Consider the following 17,991-nt stretch of genomic DNA (forward strand, 5'->3'; position numbering starts at 1 on the left):
TCATCAGTTTAAATGAATATAATGTGTTAATGTTACATGTTAAGAATAACTCTTGTACCTGATTTATGTTGTTTTCCTTGACAGAACTGCTCTTTGATTATTGTTTTGCTGGTTTCAAGGCTCTGCAAAAAACAAAACGAAAAAAAGTCAGGATTTAGTGTTTACTGGAAATTTTCTTACTAAAGCACCCATAGGTAAAGTGTTTAATATGCTTATAATGCCCATCATTCAAACTTGGGGATTTATCGTCATCACAAGATTCATGGAATATAGCTATTTCTTATTTCTATCCCAAATTAGTCAGCTTCATTCAGCCCATAGAGCCCCTCTAGAATAAATTATAGCTGATCCTTGTTTGCTGCTTAAGTGTGCCAAGTACTATCCTATGCCAGGCACTATTTTAAGTTACATGGATTAACTCATTTATTCCTCATAACTACTCGGCAAGAAAGGGTTAACTCAGCAGGCCTGAATACTCAAACTCTGTCCATCACAAAGAAAGGTGAATCTTCAGGTCTGGCCTTCAGCTAGCTTCTGGGAGATAACCTCTGAAATCCTGGAAGAGTCTACCTGATAAGGGTGTTTTGTATGCACGAGGCCTTAGGCTATGCTGTTTCAGTTAGATCAGATAAATTTATTCTAAAATGTGATTTATGATGAACATTTATTTTTGCTTGTGGGAAGGGGTTCTGGTGTCTGAATCATCCAGTGCTGCATGCTTATGTGAGTGACATCTAATAGAACTCCAGAAACCAAAGCTTGGCTGAGTTTCCCTGGTTTACCACACTTCATGGGTTACATATCATTTTGCTGGCAGCTTTAATCACACCTCCGTGTGACTCCACTGGGAGAGGATACCTGGGAGTTTGTTCCTAGACTTTGCACCATGAACCTTTCTCTTTGCTGTTCTTAATTTGTATACTTTCACGATAATAAAGCATGACTATAATTATACAGCTTTTCTGTATCTTAGATGATATGGTCTGGCTGTATCCCCATCCAAATCTCATCTTGAATTATGGTTCCCATAATCCCCACATGTTGTGGGAGGGACCTGGTGGGAGGTAATTGAATCATAGGGGTGGTTACCCAGTGCTGCTGTTCTGGTGATAGTGAGTGAGTTCTTACAAGATCTTATGGTTTTATAAGATATTCCCCCTTTTGCTCTGTGCTTCTCCTTGCTGCCACCATGTGAAGAAGGACATGTTTGCTTCCCCTTCCCTCATACTTGTAAGTTTCCTGAGGCCTCCCCAGCCCTGCAGAACTGTGAGTCAATTAAACCTCTTTCCTTTATAAATTGCCCAGTCTCAGGTAAGTCTTTATTAGCAGCATGATAACAGACTGATACATTAGTAAAACATTCAGCCTAAAGGTAGTCTTGGGGACCCCCAATACAACCACCCTATGAGGGAGGTACCATTATTATTATATAGAGAGAATTTGGCAAAGACAGGTGAAGTAATTCAGTCAGAGTCCCACAGGTAAAGAGTAGTATTTGAATTTAAAACCACTGATCTGGTTCCAGAGTTTGAGCATTTTACCACTATATATCATGCTATTTATAAAACAATTTACTATTATATATAATTTAATATGTGTATAAAAAATGTTACCTGGTTCTTTTCCCTATTTTATTATCAGGAATTGTTTTCAAATTGTAAATTTACTATCAGTTACCAAGATTTCATATTATTTGGTCAAAAGAGGTAGTAACTTATTGGATTAAAGTTGTTCTTTAACCATTGTACCTTATTTGAAAGAAACCGTCCCCCAGTAATGTCAATAATGCAGATGAGATATAAAATTTTCTCATTCACATTATCATATATCTCTCATCATTCTGTATTGTTTTCAATATCAGCAGGTGAAACTACAAAGAATAAGCTTTAAATTATACCAGGACTCATTTAATTTGGGGAAAACAAAATATTCCAATTTTTCTTTAGATTTCTCATTTTTTGAGCCCGGTAGACCCAGAGTTGCTTTTAAGATAAGTGTTAAGAAAAAAAAAAAAAACATGTTTCATAATAAGATAAATCATGAAACTGATCACTTAGTTGCAACTAAAGAAAATACAAACCATCTGCTTATTACTAAATTCAAAACAGAAAATAATATAGAAAAGTCATATGTTCGCTATTATCAAACTTTCATCAGGTAGAATTTACAAGATACTTTGGTCTAAACTTTTGTGGTCCTTAAGTGTCTGAGATAGTTTTATTTTAACACTTGAACAAAATCATAATTTATCTTTCATCTTATTCAAATCTACCCAAAGCTAAGCATTGTGCTCTGTTGTACAGAGTAGATGGCAGTGTCCTGTCCTTATTAACAGAACAGACTACACATCTCTTCTGGATGTTTTAGTTGACATTACTTCTGCAAAGGTGATGAGTTTACCTTGCAAATAAAATATGAACATACAGAGGCCAACATAGTCTCATATAGTCCATAGTGTCCAAACAAGCCCTTGAATAATTTTTTTAAATACCAGTAATGCATACACGAGATGGGTAACACTTTATATAGCAATGAGTATATATATCAGATATAAACTGGATAACTGTGCAAGTCCAAAGGACAAAAGTTTATGATGCACAAAGATCAACTGTCTTATGTGAGCCTGAGTCTTTCAGACTTTTTTTGTTCCCATTATGGGGTCATTCATTACTTGTCAGCTCCCATCATGTAGCAAGAACCAATATTTACTAAAACCCACTGAAGTGTATAGTCACCTTAAATACACATCCCACAGAGTTAATGCAAACAAGACCTTATTTAACATTTATCATTATCTTTATGATAAATGACCAAATAGGATATTTTCTTTAATTAGGACATAGAAGTTTTCTTTCAGTAGAAAATTCGAATTTCTATGTTAAACAACTTCTGGGTGTTAAACTGAATTGAACATTATTGTTTAGAATTAAAATGCACAATATTCCAAAAAAATTGAGGTGGCCTCTTATTGTGCTTCTACCTTATTCTATATAGGCCAGTGCCTTCTTTGGTCCCTGTATCCATTCCTTTTTTGGCCTTTGATATGGGGTTTGGATGTTTGTCAACTCCAAATCTCAGGTTGAAATGTGATTCCCAGCATTGGAGATGAGGCCTAGTGGAAGGTGACCGGATCCTGGGGGAGGATCCTTCATGAATGGCTTAGCAACATCCCCTTGGTGATAAGTCAGTTCTTGCTCCAAGTTCACATGATATTTGGTTGTTTAAAAGAGTGTGACACCTCCTCCCCAGCTTGCTCCCTCTCTCACCATCTATGTGCCTGCTTCTCCTTTGCCTTCCACCATAATTGGAAGCTTTCTAAGGCCTCACCAGGAGCAAATCCTGTCACCACACTTCCTGTGGAACCTACAGAACTGTGAATCAAATAAATCTCTTTTATTTATAAACTACCTAGCCTCAGGTATTCCTTTATAGCAACACAAAAGCAAACTAAGACAGAAAATTGGTACCAAGGAATGGGGTGTTACTATAAAGATTCCAGAAAATATGGAAGCAGCTTTGGAAGTGGATAATGGGCAGAAGTTGGAAGAGTTTGGAGGGCTCAGAAGAAGCAGGAAGATGAGGAAAAGTTTGGAACTTCTTAGAGACTGGTTAAATGGTTGTGACGAAAGTGCTGACACAGACACAGACAGTGATGTCGAGGCTGAAGAGATCTCACATGAAAATGGGAAACTTATTGGGAACCAGAATAAAAGTCACCCTTCATAATCCCTAGCAAAGAACTTGGCTGCATTCTGTCCATGTCCTAGGAATCTGTGGAAATTTGAACTTAAGACTGATGACTTAGGGTATCTGGCAGAAGAAATTTCTAAGCAGCAAAGCATTCAATATGTGATCTGGTTGTTTCTAACAACTTAAGTCAGATACAAGGCAAATAAATGACTTAAAGTTAGAACTAACAATTAAAAGGGAAGCAGAGTGTAAAAGGTTGAAAAATTTGCAGCCTGATCATGTGGCAGAGGGAAAAAAAAAGCATTTTTCAGAAAAGGAATTGAAGCAGGCTGAAGAGCAACTACTTGCCAGAGAGATTGGCATGACTAAATGGGAGCCAAGTGCAAATATCTAATACAATGGGAAAAAGGTCTCATAGGCATTTTAGAAGTCTTCAAGGAAGCCCCTGCCATCATAGGCCCAGAGGCCTAGGAGGAAAGAATAGTTTCAGGGGCCAGGTTCAGGGCTGCATTGCCCTGATCCGCCTTGGGACATTGCTTTCAACATCCTGACCACTCCATCTCTAACCTTGGCTCAATGGAGTTCAGGTACAGGTACAGCTCAGGCTGCCACTTTGAAGAGCACAAGCTGCCATAAGCCTTGGTTGCTTCTACATGGTGTTAAGCCTGCAGGTGCACAGAATTCAAGAGTGAAGGAGGCTTGGCCACTCCCACCTAGATTTTAGAGGATGTATAGGAAAGCTTGGTTGCCCAAGTAGAAGCCTATCACCAGTGCAGAGCCCCAACAGAGAAACTCTACTAGGGCAATGCGGAGGGCAAATGTGGGATTGGAGACCCACAAAGAGTCCCCACCAGGGCACTGCCTAGTAGAGCTGTGGAAAGGGGGTCACTGACCTCCAGACCTGAGAATGGTAGAGCCACCAGTAGATTGCAGCTTCAGCGTGAAAAAGCTGCAAGCACTCAATTCTAGCCTAGGAGAGCAGCCGTGTGGACTGCACCCACAGAAGCCACAAGGGCAGGGCTTCCTAAGGCCATGAGAGTCCAGCCCTCACACCAGGATGTGGGACATGAGGTCAAAGGAGATTGTTTTGAAGCTTTAAGATTTAATGACAGCCTTGCTGGGTTTCTGACTTGTGTGGGGCCTATTGCCACCCTTTTTGGCCAATTTTTCCCCTTTTGGAATGAGAATGTTTACCCAATGCTTGTATCACCATTGTATCTGGAGAGTAAATAACTAGTTTTTGTTTGTTTGTTTTGTTTTGTTTTAATCTCCCAGGCTCATAGATGGAAGGAACTAATTTCTAGATGAGACTTTAGACTTGGGACTTTGGAGTTAATGCTTGCATGAGTTAAGACTTTGGGGACTATTGGAAAGGCATGATTTGTATTTTGAAATGTGAGAAAGACAAGAGATTTCGGGGTCCAGGGGCAAAATGATATGGTTTGGATGTCTGTCCCATTCAAATCTCATGTTGAAATGTGATTCTCAATGTTGAAGGTGGGCCTGATCAGAGGTGACTGGATCATGGAAGAGGATCTGTCATGAATGGCTTAGCACCACTCTCTTGGTGATAAGTGAGTTCTTGCTCTGACTTCATGCAATATCTGGTTATTTAAAAGAAAGTGGCACCTCCCCTCCCTCTCTTGCTCCCCCTCTCACCATGTGATGTGCCTGCTCTTCCTTTGCCTTCCACCATAAGTGGAAGCTTTCTGAGACCTCATCAGGAGCAGATTTCCAGTACTATGCCTCCTGTAAAGCCTGAAAAACCATGGACCAATTAAACCTCTTTTGCTTATAAATTACCCAGCTCCGAGTATTTCTTTACCATGATACAAAAGCAAATTAACACAGCCCTGAATGAGGTTTTCATAACATCCTTTTTATTTTTCTACCCCAGGATCCTGGTGTGATGGGGATATAGCTAAATTCAGAGCTTACTATTTGTCTTTTCCATCTTACCCCATGGAAGAAACCTGGGCCTTGTGCTGACCCCAAATAGCCTGAATAACTCCAGGTTAAGGGCCCACATCAGTGAGCAGTTTTGGGATATTATAGCAAAGGCAGAAGCTGAGTGAGATAGAATTTAGAAGAGATCAAGGAGAGATCATGCCATGTAAGTCAGCAAATTCTGCAATATGGCTGCCGTGATTCAGAGGCTAGCTCCTCCAAACCTCACGGTGAAATTTGATCCCAAATGATGGAGATGAAGCCTAATGGGAGGTGCCTTAGTCATGGGGGTGGATCCCTCATGAATAGATTAATGCCCCTTTCCGGGAGGAGTAAGTGAGCCCTCACTTTATTAGTTTCCACAAGAGCTGATCTTAAAAAGAACCTGGAACCTCCCCTCTTGCTCTCTCTTACCATGTGATTTCTGCACACACTGGCTCCCCTTCCCCTTCCACCATGAATAGAAGTAGCCTGAAGCCCTCATCAGATGCAAGTGTTCATTCCATGCTTTTTGCAAAGCCTGCAATACCATAAGCCAAACAAACCTCTTTTCTTTATGAATAATCCAGCCTCAGGTGTTCCTTTATAGCAATATAAATGAACTAAGACAACGGGTTTTCATGGGTTCTGAGAACCCATACATTTGTTTCCTAACAGGTTCAGCATTAAAATATGTGTCTTAGAAATTATTCACATATAGTTACTAGAATCTAGATTAAACTATTTTTAAGATAAATGTTAAAATTAAATCCAATTTCCCAAAGGTTTTAAAAATCTTATAGTTGTTGCTCAGTTTCCATCCCTAATTGTAAAGGCAAAGTAGAATTAAGCTGACAATGGCATTCTCAACATAGCCTTCAGGTCAACAGAAAAATTGTAAAAACAAAAATTCTATTAGAATTAATAAAGTAACTCAAAGTTCAAGGATGCAAGGTAAATTTGCAGCAATAGCTTTTCTATATAATAGCAAAAAATAGAAAATAAAATTTCCAAATGAATGCAGCTCCCAATAGCAGCAATAATAATCCAAATTACTACAGCAGTAACAACAAAATCAATAAAGAAATTATGAATAACTCTGTAAGGAAAATTATAAGAAGCTATAAAGAGAAGTAAAGAACTGTAACACGTGTAAGTGGGGAAATATTTACAGCATAAATATCAATTCCTTCCAAATTAATTTATATTTTTAGTATAATTCCAATGAAAATTCTAATGAAAGTAATTTTAGAAGCTCTTAAAATTTTCCAGAGTTCATTTGAAGAAAGTATTCTAGATCATAAAGAATATTCTGAATATGAATATTAAAATGTTTTGCTCTAATGATAAAATATATTTTGTGACATAACATGTAACACAGTGAAGAAATGGCTGAGAAAGTGATTTACAGATTAGTGGGAAAACATGGGTAGCCCAGAAACATTCAATTTTATGCATTTGCTCATTCAACAAATATATAATGCCTGTCATATGCCAAGCACTGTACTAATTATTAAAGGGACAATATAATTCCTTCAGAGGTCTGGTGGGGAAAAATTAACAATTATTTTTATTACAATGGAAATTGATATAAATGGGCATAGGACTCCAAGGTTGCATATAGATAGTGAACCTAAACCCAGTGTATAATAAAGTGAGCACCACAAATTTATAAAAAAGAAATGAAGTATTTAATGATTGTTGAGACAGTTGCCTTTTTAGAATAAAATCAATTATGTCCCATTAGACAGGGATATAAATTCCAGATATATTATGGAAGTAAATACAAATATAATACAAAATAAAAAATAAAGAAAAATGGAATTGATTATTTTTACATTTTTTTGGAGTGGTCAATTCTACTTCTGAAGCTTATAAGTGCTAGAATAAATTATAAAGAAAATGCCTAGCAGATTGGGCTACATAAAAACTTCCCTAGTTAAAAAAAATAGGAGCAGATATAAAATTATTTGCGACAAATGCAATATACCAAAATCTATTTTGTACAAATACTAAATATCAAATGAGAAATATTTAAAAGATGCTTCACAATGAGGAAACAATTCATGAATAAACATATGAAAAATGTTCAACTTCATTAATACTCAAGGAAACAACCATTATAAACAATGATCAACAGTATTTCATCTAACAAATTGGCACAGAAGAAAAAGTTCATACTTGATGCTATTTTGAGATTGCTTTGAATGCTACTTTCCTACATTCCCAAGAGTATTTTCTAAGAACTCTAAAAGTGTTCCTACCCTGTCCCAGAAAATCTAGGAAGCATTCTCACCATATGTGGTTAGCACAAGATGCTCATTTCAGGCACATCCTATTTTAATACCCACTATACAATAACGCTGTTTAGACAAATGACTGTCAAATATTTATCATGACATTACAGGTACCACAGCCAGCATGTGGGAGGCATGCAATAAATATGTTGAATGCTGAATAAATTAATGAGCTTGTTTCTTCATCATTAAATAAAAGTGTGACATTGGCTTCTCAAAATATGTTTTCATATTCTTTGATCTAGTAATTCCAATTTTGGATTTCCATTCTAGAGAAATAATCCTAAATGTAGAAAAAAGTTATATGCACAAATTACCACAATATGACTAAAGTAGGAAAGAAATAGAAACATCCTAAATATTCAACAATAGAGAAATCTTTGAATAAATTGCGTTAACTAATTTGATGGAATATTAGGTCACTATTAAAAAGACGTTAATGAAGAGTTTAAAATGGCTTATACCAAAATGTTAAATGTAAAAAGCTGTATTGAAAGTTGTATATCTCATTTACGACTATGGATTGTGTAGCAGGTAAAACTCCACGTAAAATTCCATCTCGCTATTCTTTATCTCCGTGAAGAAGTTACCTAACTTCTTTAAGTCTGTTTTCATCTATAAAATGGGAAAATAACAATACTGGCTATCACCAAATGCTGTTATTTTTAATTAATGATCAAAATAGATAATTCAAACAATGTTAGCTATGCCTATCACACAGTAAGTATTCATGTTTCTACAGCTATAGCTTTTTTTTTTAAAGCATTAAATGAGAACAAAACCTAGCATACCAGAAAGTCTAAATGCGAATACATCAATGTGCTGGCAGTAGTTATTTTTGTGTGGTGGATTTGGCTGTCCAAAACATTTGGAAATCTCTCCTGCGTCAAGGAAATATCCCACCTTACAAGTTCACACATCACCAAGACGGATGCTAGAAATCCACTTCTTAGTCTTCCTTATACATAGAGAACAAATATATGGCCTAGACTTTTCTGATACCATTGTTCAAGACGTCAGCTCAGAAAAAGAATCCATCTGGCAACCCATTCTGAGAAATGACACCTTTGCCAGCTCTCAAGACAGTGGGGGCAGAGGTTCTGCCCTGAGGCCCGGCATCAGCAGTGTGGGCAGAGATACCTGTGCTAGCAGCAGTCACAGTGAGATTTATTTGGAGCAAAATATAAATTAATTTGGAAGGAATTGATACTTACGCTGTAAATATTTCCCCACTTACACATGTGTTACAGTTCTTTACTTCTCTTTATAGCTTCTTATAATTTTCCTTACAGAGTTACTCATAATTTCTTTATTGATTTTGTTACTGCTGTAGTAATTTGGATTATTATTGCTCATGTGTATTTAGCTGGGGTTGGAGCTCCTGAGCACCGGCAATCCAAGCCTGAGCCTCTGTTCTTTAGGATTTTAGTGGATCCTAGGCACTTTTGCCTTCACCAGCCCCTTCCTCCATAGTATACACACACACGCACGTGTATATGTTATATAATAATATTTTATGACTGAATTGGCATAAAGATATATTAATGTGTAATAAAAATTTTTCAACCTACATACTATTTTCTTTTTCAGATTTTCAAAGCATCGTGGGCCTTAGCAGTACGCTTATTGAGTAAGTTCACCCTGCTTAATGTTTTCAAAGGAATTCCTTTTCCCTTTAAACTAGCTAAAGCATATTCTCTGCAACTAAGGAAACTGACTGTACAGGTGGCAAAACTACAGTGAAATTTTCACTTTGTTGAACATTTCTAGGAATTCTGAAATTCTTTGGAAAAGTATGTCTTACTTAGTAAAGAGAAAATAATACATTTATGAAGAAAAAAGAAAATCTGAACAATTAATTTATCTTCAGTAGCTTATAGCATCAAATGAAAAAAAAAACATGCATATCTCAGAATCTTAAGCTACAAAAGTACTGTAAAGATCATTGTAGGAAAAAAAAAGTCATTGTGTCCAATTACCCATCTGCCATTTCTATTACCTTTACCCCATACCCTGACCAAGTTGTCATTGTCAGTGATACTGAGCCCAGTAAGTACTATCTCTGGAAGAAAATCAGACATTGTGTCTCTTGATTATATGACTGTTAAAAGTCCCTCTTTAACACTGAAAAAGAAAATATATTTCTGAAATATTTTTCCCCAAACGTATCTCCAATATGTGAATATTCTTTATGTTCCCATTTTAGATCCCCAATACCAGTGCCTCAGAATTATTACATAGCTCCCCAACTCAGAAGACTCTTGTATCTACTGCACAAACTTTTTCCTTTGATTCTGTATCAATCTATGATTTCCGTAGGCCACCTGTTGCTCCAAAGCAGAGATGTGAATTACTAAGTCAGAGGCACTGTATCTCTTCAGATTATTATTTCTTTGACTCCCATTAGAAGAATACAAACTTGCATGAGGTCATAGTTTAAAAGGAAATTTGGAATCCAATACAAAATGCAGACATTTGTATTTTGAAAAGAAAAACTTTTCTACTTTATGAATTTTTCTTGAAGTAGCTACCCAACACAAAATAGTAAAAACTACACAAAACTGGAACTCTGGCAGTACCAATTATCAGTCTTGGTACAGCTCCTAAATCCTATTACCTATAAAATCAAGGTCTCTCAGACAAATTAAATAATGAAGACAATTTAGACTCTCAAAATTTGATGACTTGTTTTCTAATAAAGATTAGATCCCTGTCATTAGCTACATGACTAAGTAAAATTAATAAAACTGATCAGTGTCATCCGATTTGTAGTTGATATTTCCTTTTTTGGGGAAAGGCCAAAATGGCAGACTAGAAGCAGCTCACGAGTGCTACCTCTAGAGGAAACAAAAGGGCTAGTGAACACTGACCCTGCAGGCTGATCATCTGAGCAACTACATCAGAATCCATCAAGGCAGCAGAGGAACACAGAGAGCAGAAAGGAGCAAAGCAGGACACCAGCCTGTCTGGGCTTAACGTAGAGCCAGCAGAACCTCTCCAAAATGGAAAAGGATGAGTAAGACCCCTCTTGGGGATACACACTACCTACATGGACAAATGCAAGACTGGGAATGAGAGCATCCCTTTGGTCCACTCCACGGCCCCCCACCATGCTTCTAGACTAAAGCAGATGTTTTCTGGAGGCAACTCTCAAGGTGCAAGGGGAACTCAAAGACTTTGGCCCCAGAGCAGACCATCACCGGCACGATAGCCCCAACAGGTCGCAGCTGTGGTGCTTGAGAGCGGTAAGATTGCTCTACCCGGCTCACCGGACAAGGTCCCGTGTTAGGTTCTAGCCCAGTGGTCCCACTTCTGCCTTAACTTGGCTAGCAGCCACCACCTCCTGTTGTCTTTGGAAGTACCCAGACAGCAGGGCTGGTGACTCCATGACCCCCACAGATAGCCAGATGGGAAGCACCTGCTAGAACTTCCAGCCCAGCAGACCCATTTTCCTGTGAACTCAGCTGGACAGTGCAGCTTCCTGTTATCCCAGGAAGCACCCAGATGACAAGGCAGGTGACCCCACCCACCCTTGCCACGGATAGCCAGGTGGGCAATGCTTGCTAGTTTCTGGCCTAGTGCTCCCGCTTCTGTGTGTACTCAGCCTTAAGGCACAGCTTCCTGTTGTCCCAGGAAACATCCGGGCTGCAGGGCAGGAGACCCCACCCACCCTCACCACTAGTAGCCAGGTGGGCAATACTTGCTAGAGCTTCCGGTCCAGTGGTTCCACTTCTGTCTGAACTGTCAGTGGACACAGCCTCCTGTTGTCCTGGGAAACATCTGGGTAGCTGGGCAGGTGACCCTGTCCATTCTCACTATGGGTAGCCAGGCTAGCCATACCTGCCAGAGCTTCCAGTCCAGTGATCCCTCTTCTGTCTGAACTCAGCCAGTGAGTGCAGCCTCCTGTTGTCCCAGGAGACATTCAGACAGCAGGGTAAGTGACCCTGCTCTTGCCTCCAACTGCTGGTAGCTAGTCTGGCAATGCCTGTTAGAGCTTCCAGCCCAGTGATCTTCTGCTGTCTGAGCTCAGAAGGCAGGCACAGCCTCCTGTTGTCCTGAGAAAACCCTGTAGAGCAGGGTAGGTGACCACAGGGTGAGTAACCACAGGGTGAGTGACCCCACCCACTCCCACTGCTGGTATCCAGGCAGGCAACAGCAACCAGAGCTTTTGGCGCATCAGTCCTACCTTTGTGTGAACCTAGCTGGAGGGCACAACTTCTTGTTGTCCAGGAAAACATCCAGACAGTAGGGCAGACTAACCCACTGACTCCTGCTGCTGGTAGCCAGGCAGGCAACGCCTGCTAGAGCTTCCAGCCCAGCAGTCCCACTTCTATGTGAACTCAGCCAGAGAGCACAGCCTCCTGTTGTCTGGAGAAACATCCAGATGGCTGGATAAGTGACTCCACCTACACCTACCTCTCTTAGCTAAGCAAACCACACCTGCTAGAGCTTCCAGCCCAGCAGTTTTACTTTTACCTAAATTTGCCAAAGACCACAGCCTCCTATTGCCCCAGAAACCACCTGGATGGTAGGGTGAGAAACTCCACTCACACCTACCGCTCATAGCCAGATAGGCCACACCTGCTAGAGCTTCTAGACCAGCAGTTTTGCTTGTGTCTGCACTCTGTGGGCAGGTGCAACCTTGTGGTCTCCCAGGAAGCACAACTACAGCAGATTAGAACTCACCCAGAAAAGAAATGGCCTGTCTGCCAACTGTGGCCCCTGGCTGAGAGAGCCCCATGGATCAGAACACTTAACAAAAGAAATTTGGGCATAGAGACAGTAACTGGAGGGGACACCTCCAAGACCCAGGAGTAGAATAGAATCAAAACTATTCGACTGAACTCATCTTATACTACAAGCAAATTTGCAAGGGCATCACAGAAGATAAAAGCAAGCAAACAAACAAACCCCCCCAAAAAAACAAAACAAACAAACAAAAACATCTAAAGGACAGCAACTTCAAGGACTGAAGGAATATCAGCTCACACAGATGAGAAAAAAAAACAGTGCAAAACTCTGGCAACTCAAAAAGCCAGAGTGTCCTTCTTACCTCTAAACAACCACACTACTTACCCAGAAATGGTTCTTATCAGGGCTGAAATGGCTGAAATGTCAGAAATAGAGTTCAGAATATGGAATGGAATGAAGATTATCGACATTCAAAAGAAAGATGAAACCCAATTCAATGAATCTAAGAAATATAATAAAATGGTACAGAAACTAGAAGATAAAATGGCCATTTTAAGAAAGAACCAAACTGAGCTGATAAAAGTGAAAAATCCACTTCAACGATTTTATAGTACAATTTCAAGTATTAACAGCAAAATCAACCAAGAGGAGGAGAGAATCTCAGAGCTCAAAGACTGTTTCTCTAAAATAACTCAGACAAAAAACAAACAAAACCAATAGAGAAGAATGAACGAAACCTCTGAGAAATATGAGATTATGTAAAAAGATCACATCTATGACTCATTGGCATCACCGAAAGAGAGAAGCACCAAGTAAGCAACGTGCAAAACATTTGAGGATATCATTCACAAAATTTCCCCAACCTCATTAGAGAGGCAAACATTTAAATCCAGGAAATGTAGAGCATCCCTGTGAAATACTACACCAGAAGACCATCCCCAAGACATAATTATCAGATTCTTCCATGTTGAAATGAAAGGAAAAATATTGAAGGCAGTTAGAGAGCAGGGACAGGTCACCTACAAAGAGAACTCTATTAGGATAACAGCAGAGCTTTCAGCTGAAACCTACAAGCTGGAACAGACTGGAGGATAATAGTCAGCATTAATAAAGAAATTCCAACCAATAATTTCATATTTAGCCAAACTAAGATTCATAAGCAAAGAAGAAATAAGATACTTTTCAGAAAAGTATATGCTAAGAGAATTTATTACCACTGGACCTGCCTTATAAGAGGTTCTTAAGAGAGTGCTAAATCTTGAAAGGAAAGACTGTTACCAGCCACCACAAAAACACACTTAAGTACATAAACCATTGACACTATAAAGGAACCACACAATCAAGTCTGCATGATAACCAGCTAACAACACAATGACAAACCTTAATGTAAATTAAGGATCAAACCTTAAATGTAAATGGACTGAATGTTCCAATTAAAAAGCACAGAGTGGCAAGTTGGATACAAAAGCAAGACCCAACTGTGCTGTCTACAAGAGACCCATCTCACATGCAGTGACACCCATAAGCTCAAAGAAAAGGGATGGAGAAATATCTAGCAAGCAAACAGAAAAAAGCAGGGGTTGCTATTCTAATTTCAGATAAACCAGATGTTAACAAACAGTGGTCAAAAATGACAAATAAGGGCATTACAAAATGGTAAAGGGTCAAATTCAACAAAAAGACCTAACTAGCCTATGTATACACACCCAATGCAGGAGCACCCAGATTCATGAAGCAAATTCTTAGATACCTAAGAAAAGTCTCAGATAACCAGACAATAATAGTGAAAGACTCCAAAACCCCACTGACAGACAGTATTAGAGTGATTATCAAGGCAGGAAATTAACAAAGATATTCAAGACCTGAACTTGACATTTGACCAAATGGGGCTAATATCATCTAGAATACTCTCCATCCCAAAACATTCTTCTCATTGGAACATGGCACATACTCTAAAATCAACCACACAATTGGTGATAACCCAATACTCAGCAAATTCGAAAACAGTGAAATCATACCAAACACACTCTTGTACCACTGCACAATAAAAATAGAAAACGATATTAAGAGAATTGCTCAAAACCATACAGTTACATGGAAATTAAACAACATGCTCCTAAATGACCTTTTGGTAACCAATGAAATGAGCACAGAAATCAAGAAATTATTTGAAACTAGTAAGAATAAAAGTGCAACCTATCAGAATCTCTGGGACACAGCTAAAGCAGTGTTAAGAGGGAATTTGACAGTGCTGAATGCCCACATCAAAAAGTTAGATTTCAAATTAAAAACCTAACATCAAACCTAGAGGAACTAGAGAAACAAGAGCAAACCAACCCCAACACTAGCAAAAGAGAAGAAATAAGCAAAATTAGGGCTGATCTGAAGGAAACTGAGATGAAAAAAAAAACAACAAATCCAGAAGTTGCTTTTTGAAAAATAAATAAGAATAAAAGACCACTTACTATACTAATAAAGAAAAAAAAGAGAAGATACAAATAAAGATAATAAGAAACAACAAAGGAGACATTACCACTTGAGCTCACAGAAATACAAAAAACTCTCAAAGAATACTATGAAAAACTCTATACACCCAAACTTAAAAATCTGGAAGAAATTGCTAAATTCCTGGAAACATACAACTTCCAAGATTGAACCAGGAAGAAATTTAATCTCTTAATAGATCAATAATGAGTTCTGAAATTGCATCAGTAATACAAATCCTACCAAACATAAAAAGCCCAGGACCAGATGGATTCATAGACAAATTCTATCAGATATATAAAGAAGAGCTGATATCATTTGTACTGAAACTATTCCAAAAAATTAAAAAGAAGGGACCCCTCCCACCTCAGCCTCCTGAGTAGTTGGGACTACAGGTATGCACCACCACACTTGGCTAATATTTGTATTTTTAGTAGAGATGGGGTTTTGCCATGTCGCCCAGGCTGGTCTTGAACTCGTGAGCTCAAGCAATCCACCCACCTAGGTCTATCAGTGTGCTGGGGTTATAGGCACCCATTGCACCTGGCCAATTCTACTGATTTGTGTGCATTGATTTTGTATTCTAAAATGTGGCCAAGTTTGTCTATCAGATCTTGGAGCTTTTGGGCAGAGACTGAAGTTTTTTTGGTATAGATTTATAAAGCCTGCAAACAGCTAGTTTGACTTCCTCTCTTCCTATTTGGATGACTTTTATTTCTTTCTCTTACTTACTGCTCTGGCTAGAACTTCCCATATTATACTGAATGAGTGATGAGAGTGGGAATCTTTCTCGTTCCAGTTCTCAGGGGGAATTCTCCTTTTGCCCATTCAATATGATGTTGGCTGTGAGTTTGTCATAAATGGCTTTTATTATTTTTAGGTATTATTTTATTATTTTTAGGTATATTCCTTCAATGCCTAGTTTGTTGAGAGTTATTAATGTAAATGGATTCTGAATTTTATTGAAAGCATTTTCTGCATCTATTGAGATAATCATGTGGTTTTTGTTTTTAGTTCTGTTTATATGATGAATCAAATTTAATGTTTTCTGTATGTTAAACCAACCTTGCATCTCAGAGACAAAGCCTACTTGATCATGGCAGATTAGCTTTTTGATGTGCTGCTGGATTCAGTTTCTAGTATTTTGTTAAAGATTTTTGCATCTATGTTCATCAAGGATATTGGCCTGAAGTTTTCTTTTTTCTCTTGTGATTCTGCCAGGTCTTGATATCAGAATAACACTGGCCTCGTAGAACGAGCTGGATCTCTTCCTTACACCATATGCAAAAATCAATTCAAGATGTATTAAAGACTTAAATGTAAAACCTAAAACTATAAAAACCCTGGAGGATAACCAGCAAGGTTTTCATGATGAAGACAACAAAAGCAATTGCAACAAAAACAAAAATTGAAAAATGAGACCTAATTAAACCAAACAGCTTCTTCACAGAAAAGAAACTATCAACAGAGTAAACAGACAACCTAAAGAAGGGGAGAAAATATTTGGAAACTATATATCTGACAAAGGTCTAATATCCAGCATCTATAAGGAACTTAAACTAATTTACAAGCTAGAAACAAACTCATTAAAAAGTGGGCAAAGGATACGAACAGACACTTTTCAAAAGAAGTCATACCTGTGGTCAACAAACGTATGAAAAGAATGCTCCACATCATTAATTGTTAGAAAAATGCAAATCAAAACCACAATGAGACACCATCTCACATCAGACAGAATTGCTATTATTAAAAAGTCAAAAAATAACATGCTGGTGAATTAGCAGAGAAAAGACAACACTTATACACTGCTGGTGGGAATATAAATTAGTTCAACCATTGTGGAAAGTAGTGTGGTGATTCTCAAAGAACCTGAAACAGAAGTAACAATTGACCCAGCGGTCCCATTATTTGGTATATACCCAAATAAATATAAATCATTCTACCATAAACACACATGCACATGAATGTTTACTGGAGCACTATTCACAATAGTAAAGTCATGGAATCAATCTAAATCCCCATCAACGGTAGACTGGATAAAGAAAATATGGCACATATATACCATAGGATACTATACAGCTGTAAAAAAGAATGAGATCATGTCCTAAGCAGCAAATGAATTGGAGCTGAAAGTCATAATCCTAAGCGAACTAATGCAGGAACAGAAAACCAAATACCACATATTCTCACTTTTAAGTGAAAGCCAAATATTGAGTACACGTGGACACAAAGAAGGGAATAGATACTGGGGCAGATTTGAGAATGGAGGGTGGGAGGAGGGAGAGGATTGATAAACTACCTATCAGGTACTATGCTTATTACCTGGTTGATGATATAATCTGTACACGAAAACCCCTTGGAATGTAATTTATCTATATAACACTGCACATGTACCCCTGAACCTAAAATAAAATTTAAGAAAGAATATTTCCTTCTTAACTAATGTACAGGGAAAGTATTAATTGCAGTTGAAATCAAAATAGACTATCATTAGTTATCCTTCTGATTGCCACTCCAGATAGTCATTTTTTTCTGCTTTTGGAAAGCAACAGATCTACATGTGCCAAATATAGAAAGATTGCAAAGACATAAATGACTGCAAACCTATACTTATACTAATTGGAAATCCTTTCTCCTAATTGAGTTCAAATTTTTTTTCAGTTTGTATATGTTATGGTAAATTCTAGTTTTAGTAATAGCTAACCACAAAATCTCAGTCACTTAGGTTTATGTTGTTAATTCATAGATCCAATTTTTCCCTGACAGAGGCAGGAGGGTGGGGAGGATCCTTTCTGCTTTATGAAGTTTTTCAGAAACCCAGCCTGAGAGAGACCCCACCATACTGCAGACAGGTCACTTAGTCACACTCAATATGGGCATCCAGCCAGGAGACTAGGAATGA

General features: G+C 38.2%; 1 protein-coding gene across 4 annotated transcripts in view; it reads right to left on the minus strand.

Moving 5' to 3' along the window:
• INPP4B (inositol polyphosphate-4-phosphatase type II B) overlaps positions 1–17,991 on the minus strand; it is an 834,063-nt gene that overhangs the window by 438,027 nt on the left and 378,045 nt on the right. For all 4 annotated transcript variants that reach the window (XM_032147659.2, XM_032147632.2, XM_032147654.2 and 1 more), the window contains exon 3: positions 59–122. The gene's annotated coding sequence lies outside the window, so the exon portion shown is untranslated. The remainder of the gene's footprint in view (positions 1–58; positions 123–17,991) is intronic.

This window comes from Hylobates moloch, unplaced genomic scaffold (assembly GCF_009828535.3).
Source record: "Hylobates moloch isolate HMO894 unplaced genomic scaffold, HMol_V3 SCAFFOLD_3, whole genome shotgun sequence".
NCBI lineage: Eukaryota > Metazoa > Chordata > Mammalia > Primates > Hylobatidae > Hylobates > Hylobates moloch.